At 46.8% G+C, this 7,500-nt stretch overlaps 1 protein-coding gene across 1 annotated transcript in view; it reads right to left on the reverse strand.

The window, feature by feature from the left end:
- ush2a (Usher syndrome 2A (autosomal recessive, mild)) overlaps positions 1-7,500 on the reverse strand; it is a 303,780-nt gene that overhangs the window by 182,043 nt on the left and 114,237 nt on the right. The window lies entirely within an intron of this gene.

Raw genomic sequence — 7,500 nt, forward strand, 5'->3', positions numbered from 1 at the left:
CGCCCGTCTTTCTCCAGAGAGAGAGAGCGACTGGCCGTCCGCCTGGCCCGTCCGCCTTCCGGAATCTGCCCCGGGGGCACGACACCTGCCCAGCAATTATTATAAATAGATGGCACCGGATGGGCGAGGTAAACAATGACCTCACGCAGTTTCAAAGGCGAAGGCTGAAAGTTGACATCATTCACGGAGGAGGTTTTTTTTGGGTGCCAGCACTCAAGCGGAGAGACAAACGTGCGTAGATTAAATAGACATTAAGGTCAAAGCAGATTTTGGACGTGAATCTGAAGTCTGCCAGAAAAAGCGCAGCTAGGGTGGATTTAAAGATTTTTAAGACTTTTCACCTTAACACTAAACTAAACGCGGAGAGGAAGTTACATTTTTAATTGAATTAACGTGGAACGGTTAATTCCATACCAGGTACATGTACAGTAAAGTTTCCAACAGGACGCAATCATAGAAACTCTGCACCAACCAGCAGGGAAGGGTATTGGGTTTATTCCCTCTCCCTACAAACAGAGATAGCTCTCCCATCCACAAAGAGGCAGCAACACCCTCTCATCATGTAGTTTCACACGCACACACACACACACGCACGCACGCATGCACGCACGCATGCAGTGCACGCACACACACACACACACACACGTGAGAGAGAGAGTGCGAGTGAGAGTGTGAGAGAGAGAGAGAGAGAGAGAGAGAGAGAGAGAGAGAGAGAGAGAGAGAGAGACACAGACACAGACACAGACACAGACACACACACACACACGCATTTAGTTGAATCCGCTCTGCCCTGTTTGTCAGGAGGAGTGGCACCTTCCTGTGGCCCTGCTCTGATAATCATCCATCATCTGGACCGGCACTGTATGATATGTTTCGCTCTGGAGCCAGAGTCTGTCCCTGGTCCGGCCCACATGCGGTCCAGACGTGGCCTAGATCCGCTGCATCTGCGGCTGCGGCTGCTATCTGAGCGCTAGCCCTCTACGGGGCGGATGCCTCTTCCACGCCAGCGGTGTCATTCAGTAATTCAGTCAATTCAGACGCTGGCGCTTTTCAAACGGGCGAAGGCGTGGAGGAGTACAACGCCATGTTTCAAAGGGCCCCCCTTCTTGATGGGGAAGAAGGAGCCTCTCTCCTTGAAGATGTTGAAAGCAGTTTACTGTCAAGGAAAAAAAATAAAAGAGAGAGCGAGATAGAGATAGAGAGAAGGAGAGAGGAAGAGAGAGAGAGAGAAAGAGAGAGTGGGAGAGTGGGAGGGAAGGAGGGAGAGAGAGAGGGGGATGGAATAAAAGACAGCAAAGAATCCAAAATCACAGCAGGGGACGGCTGTGGAGCCGAGCTGAGATACCCCGACAGAAATTGGAATCCCCAGGATTGAGTGTGGGGCCTGACAATGAGTGAGGAATGGAGGGAGTAGAGGAGAGAGAGAGAGAGAGAAGAAAGAGAAAGAGAAGAAAAGAGAATGAAAAAAGAGTGAGAGAGGGATAGAGAAGAGTGAGAGGAAATAGGAGAGGATAGAGAGGATAGAAAGAGTAAAGAAAAAAAACAAAAACAGAGTGAGCCCATGCGAGAGAGAGAGAAAGACAGAGTGAGATCGAGAGAGAGAGATGGAAAGAGAGAGAGAGAGAGAGAGAGAGAGACGCTGTGCTATGCTGTGCTGTATTGTCTCTACAGACCTTTCCCACTCAGCGGCCCATGATGCATTGCAGATGTGCTGTGTAGTGGACTGTAAGTGGCGTGTGGCTGCATCCTGTGCATCTCCCACCTTCAGCGCCTCAGACACGCTTTGAGCACTCGCCCTCCTCCAGCCTCCAGTGCAACACACATGCACTCAGCCAGCCGCGGCGCCTACTGGGACATCTCATAGCCGCAACACAAGGCCGCAACGCAAGGGTGCAAGGCCAAAAGGCTGCAAGGGTGCAAGACTGCAAGACCGCGAAGGCTGTAAGGACGCAAGAGTGCAAGGCTGCAAGGGTGGGCTGTGTACTGGGAAGGAGACAAGGATCCTAGGACAGCAACAGATGCTGGCCCGAGTCTGATCTAGTTGTGGCCCTCCTCTGGTGTGGGATACTGCAGATACGACGCAGCAGCCAGCAGCTCAGCAAGGAACATCTAAGCAGAAAGTTGGCTGCTGTTTTTTGGACGACAAAAAGAAGAAAGGAAGAAAGAGAGAGAGCGAGAGAGAGAGGAGCTAAAGCCGAGAGGAGGATTGCTCAAGTCCCCCTCCCTTAAAACACCAGCCCAGGCGTGAAATGCACTTAGGATTGTGCCTGAGCTGGACAAGACTCTGCTTTGTTTCAGACGACTCAGTGCATTTGCATACAATCAGCTGCTAAGCAAGGCGATGGAAGAGAGGAGGGGATGGGGGGGGGGGGGGGGGCTGGGCTAGGATTGCGGCGCTATGCCTAAGAAAATGGATCAACTGGCATTAACTAGAGACGGGTTACAAGACATTACATCCCAGCGCTTGGGCGCCCCACCGATTACTGTCAGACGAGCTGTAATTTTCAATACGGGCGATGAAGGAAGGTCCATTTCACCATTGATTTTCTGTTATTGTTGTAAGAAAACCCATTGATCTCCCATCTTTCCCTGAAAATAAACAGATGACTGCTGGAAGGCGCCCCCGCGCTGATGTTAAGTGAGCTAACCAAACAGCCACCAAAGCTCTGGAATCTCACGCCGCACGTGGGCCAAATCAGAGCCAGACCTGGGCCTGACCAAAGCCAAAACCCGAGGCTAAAATCTGCACAAGACTTAGGATCCAGTCTGTGAATACAGCCGTCTTTTTTTCCCCCCTCGCTCTCTTTTAAACAGAATGGATTTGCAAAGTGGCTCTGCTTCATTCACATGTGTCTCTGCTGACTGCAGCAAGTCTGAATCTGCTCCAGTGAAGGACAAACGCTGCACAGAAATGGAACGCCGTGGAAGAAAAAGCTCACTGTGGAGAGCCTCTGTGTCTCTTCAGTCGCGCAGACAGAAGTGAAAACAGATTGTAGAGATTTAAAGTGAAGGCTCAATTAAACTCGCCCATACATATTTTTTATTTTTTTTGCGACAGTCTGAAGAGTTTTTGTACGCCCAATTCAAAAGTCATTGTGTGGATTTACTGCCACCCATTAACACATCTTCTTTAAGATGTTAAAGCACAAAATTTTACAGCTGCGCGATATGATTCTTTGAGGGGCCCTAAACCATTCACAGTTCTGATAATTTAACATAACACGTTATCACTAAAGCACAAAATAAACCCACAAGCGCATAAAATGCTCAATTAACTTGGATAAATGGATAAACGCGATGTCTGTCTGACTCATCTCCGCGTGTTATTCCAGCCGAGGCGATAATGACCATGTCTGTCTGCATTCTGGATGGCTATATGGGGCGCATAGTTAGGAATGCAAGCCACCGTACACCCTGGTAAGTGGTAAATCACTGGCTGAGCCTCTCCTATTGAGGGAAACTAATACACTTCTAGGCTCTACAACACAAGGTGGATCACCCTGGGGCTCTCTGATTGGACGGAGGGTGGCCGGTGGGGCGGGCAGGGACCAGGTGCATCATGGTCCTCCCAGCTGCGGCTAGTGAACTACGGGAGAGGTTTATTACCGTCGGGCGGTGGAACTGGGGCCTCTCTCTGAGGGGGCCTCAATCCCCAGAGATCTCAGGCCTCGGCGACATGACCAGGCTTTTTGATGTCATAATATACGGTCGGCAGTCGCCGCGGCGACGAGATGAAGAGGAGGGGCGGAGAGGATGATGGCGGAGCGGAACCGCGGCGCATTGGCAGTGGCGGCAGGCGGCGCATTCCTGTTCTCACTCATCTGAGAAAACAATGTTCTCCGGGCAGGAAATGATCTCGGAGGCCGTTAAAAGACATTTATTAGAGATCCCTCCACCAGGCAGGTGCTGAGGCTTTTATGGCAGGGAATTAGTTTCCATCAGGCGACAAGAGAGAATGTGTGTGTGCGTCTGTGTGTGTGTGTGAGCGTGTATGTGTGTGTGTGTGTGTGTGTGTGTGTGTGTGTGTGTGGTGACGGGCAGCGGGCGGGGGGAAAAGAGGAATGACATTTTGAATGATTCATTTCGGAGCGAATATACCTGTCCGGAGTGAAAATTGGCCTTTTGGGGCTCACATCATTTAGGCATCACTTTCACCTCGGGTCAAATGCTGGTCAGAGAGCCGGCTGCCTTTTAATAAAACATCCCGCAGCGCTCACACACACCGCCTCCAGGAGGAGGAGGAGGAGCAGGAGGAGCAGGAGGAGGAGGAGGCGGAGGAGGTGGTGGAGGAGGAGGAGGAGGAGGAGGAGGAGGAGCAGGACCAGGAGTCATGGGCCAGGGCCTCTCTTAGCCAGGATCACACGGGCACGAGGAGAATCACGAAACACCCTAAACAACCTAAACGTGCCACACACACAACACACACACACAACAAGCCCAACAGCCTCCACTGAGATGGTCAGAGTACGGCAACCCAGCGAGGTCACGCAGCGAGCGAGCGAGATAGCCGCTCCACCTGATCCCCCTGACACAGGTGAGGGAACGCTAGGACTGTGCCGGGCGGAGGACTTGGTTTACAGGCAGGCTACGTTAAGCCAAGGCATGTAACTGAAGCACTCCATTCGAGGAGTGTGTGCTACGATATAATTAGCTTCCACTATAATCAATGGGACTGGCTACACCAGATGATAGCGGCACATACATTCAAAAACTATTTTCACTCTGCGAAAGGAACATCTCAGTTTAGTGTCTCTGTGTGTGTGTATGTGTGTGTGTGTGTGTGTGTGTGTGCGTCTTTGGTGAGGCCTGTCTGCTAGACATCATGCCACAGGGCCTCAAAGCTTAGCTGAGCTTTTTTGATTAACCTTATTTATATAATTTATTTATTTATCAATCGACACACTGAGATGCTAGAAAAGATAATGCTGCACTCATTTCAAAACTGTAAATTATATGAGCCAGGAATAACACAAAATACACTATTACTAAATCACATTGTTATATATCGGCATGTCGTATGGAATGTGATATACACAGTGTTGGGAAGGTTACTTTAGAAATGTAATGTGTTACAGTTACAAGTTACCCTGTTTAAAATGTAATAGTAGTGTAACTATTTGAATTACTTTTTCTGAGTAACGTAACTAATTACTTTTGATTACTTTTTGATTACTTTTCCGATTTTTTAATGATATATTTAGCCCCCAAATCCATGCGAAGATTTCAGCCTTGGTCTACAGGCTGCCGAGCAGTTCTGTACAAGCGCACAAGGCAGCAATACATGAATTAGCATCACATTTTTTGTGAGGATAATATAATGATAATCATAATACGTTTACAGGCAGGCATGTAGGCCTACGCTGATGGCGCTGTAGGCGTGATAGAGCCTATCAGAAGGTCCCGTATCAAAGTATGGCTTTGGAGGGAAACAGTTATTTTTACATACAATATTCTTTACAAGGTTTTGCTGACAATATTGAGATGTAATTCAAATTGTAATTTTGAACAATTTCAAAAGTACCTGTAATTGAATTACAAATTTTTCTACAGTAACTGTAATATATTACTGTTACGTTTATTTTGTAATTAAATTACGTAACTCAATTACATGTAATGCGTTACTCCCCAACACTGGATATACAGTACTGACACGAGGAATATTCTGGAACGTGGACAACAGTACAAATGGGAAAATGATAATATATCTAAATATTACATTACATAATCCTACTGTTAGAATATTTAAAGAATACGTATTACCTAAGTGTGGTCAGACAACGGCCTGGTGTGTGTAAAAATTCAGAGTATGATGGCTGGCTGGTAGTTAAAGTGAGTGACTTGAATAGGCCATTTGATATTTATGAAGAGCAGAACGGCAGATATCCCCATTACATGTCGGGCCTGGTAAGAGGGCCGAGACCTTTTACTGCTCTTTGGTGGGAATACCTGATGACCACTACCCAGCGATGTGCAAAAAAAGATGCTTATGCCAGTGTGTTAATAACTCCGGCACAGTCTTCTTGTGCCACTCGTTCCTCACACAAAATCATATTCTGTCTGATGAAATATGCACACTGGGAAATATTCACACATAAATCACACACTAGGCAATGACACACATTTCCTCGGGAGCAGGTTTAGACAGAGGTATTCTTTCAGCCGGAGGTATTTTTCTGAATTTAAGGCTCATATTACCCCCTCGGCTGCTGCGTTCCTCCAGGAAGTGCTGTCTGGCACTGCCATCCCTACCCACGGCAATCCAGACTGTTTTCATTTATAGTCCCCCAGCGCCAGCAGAGCAGGGGCATACAGTACACACTTAAGTAGGGTTCAGACCAAAGATTCCCGACGAGACGAGCCGCCACGTTCTAAAACCTTGCGACTGCGACTCAACGTGTTTAATGCTTTGCAACGGCTTCTAATTCACACCGCTGCAACTCAGTCTCGTCGCGTCGGAAATCTTTGGTGTGAATTGGGCTTTAGAAAAAAAAGGTCCTATATGGAACCAAAAATAGTTCTATTGCATGCTTAATATATGGCACCGCTAAATGGTTCTTTAAACCATTTTGACGGATTCATCAAAGGAACCCCTAAGGGTTCTTTAAAGCCTGCTTGGTTCTATGTAGCACCCCAAGAACCCTTTCTTTTAAGAGTGCACCTCTCTATTTTCAAGAAGCTCTTGAGGACCCAACTCATCCAAGGGCTCCTCCTCCCCTCACGCTTCAAACAACCTAACACACCAAGGCATCTTCTTCTACCACTTTCTCCTCCTACTACACACAGACTAGCTCTTTTAACTCATCCTCTTGCAACAGTATTGACTTATTGTTTTATATTCATTGATTGATTTTATATTAACTCCTACCTAATGTCTGCTTGCAATGTTATTCCTCATTTTGGACTTCGGATAAAAGTGTCTGCTAAATTAATAAGTGTATATGTAATGTATGTCAACGAAAACGTCTACTGTACAGTCGACTAAATAACTCAAACGTTCTTTCCTCATCTATCGCCTCTATAATAAGCATTTTGACATACTTTATTATTGTTCCCCACATGACTTTAGTAAGTGTTTGCTTAGCAGAATAATTCAAGGTAACATCCAGGCTTCCACAAAAAATAGGATTCTGTTAGGTTGATGGAGTAAATGAGTAATTGAATGACAATTTTCTTATCGGCTACTCAGAATAGCGGGAATTTTTTTTTCAAGCAGTTGGACCTTGAAACTGCATTAACGGCACATTATTGCATCACAACTTAACAATGAAATATTTTGAAGTAGACCCTGATTGGCTGGGCTAAAGCATGTGACAGGAAGTGGACTCCCATTTATGATTTTCAATGCTACAGTGGCCCAATCCCAATGTCAGCCCTAAAGACTAAGAACTAAAGACTCACAGACTTAATTGATCTCAGGTGCTAAGTGAGTGAGTGTGTGAGGCCACATAGGCTCAGATAGGTATTTGGGATTAGGACAGCACTTCACGAGATCACATGTAC

Source organism: Sardina pilchardus, chromosome 20, assembly GCF_963854185.1.
Source record: "Sardina pilchardus chromosome 20, fSarPil1.1, whole genome shotgun sequence".
Classification (NCBI taxonomy): Eukaryota; Metazoa; Chordata; class Actinopteri; order Clupeiformes; family Clupeidae; genus Sardina; species Sardina pilchardus.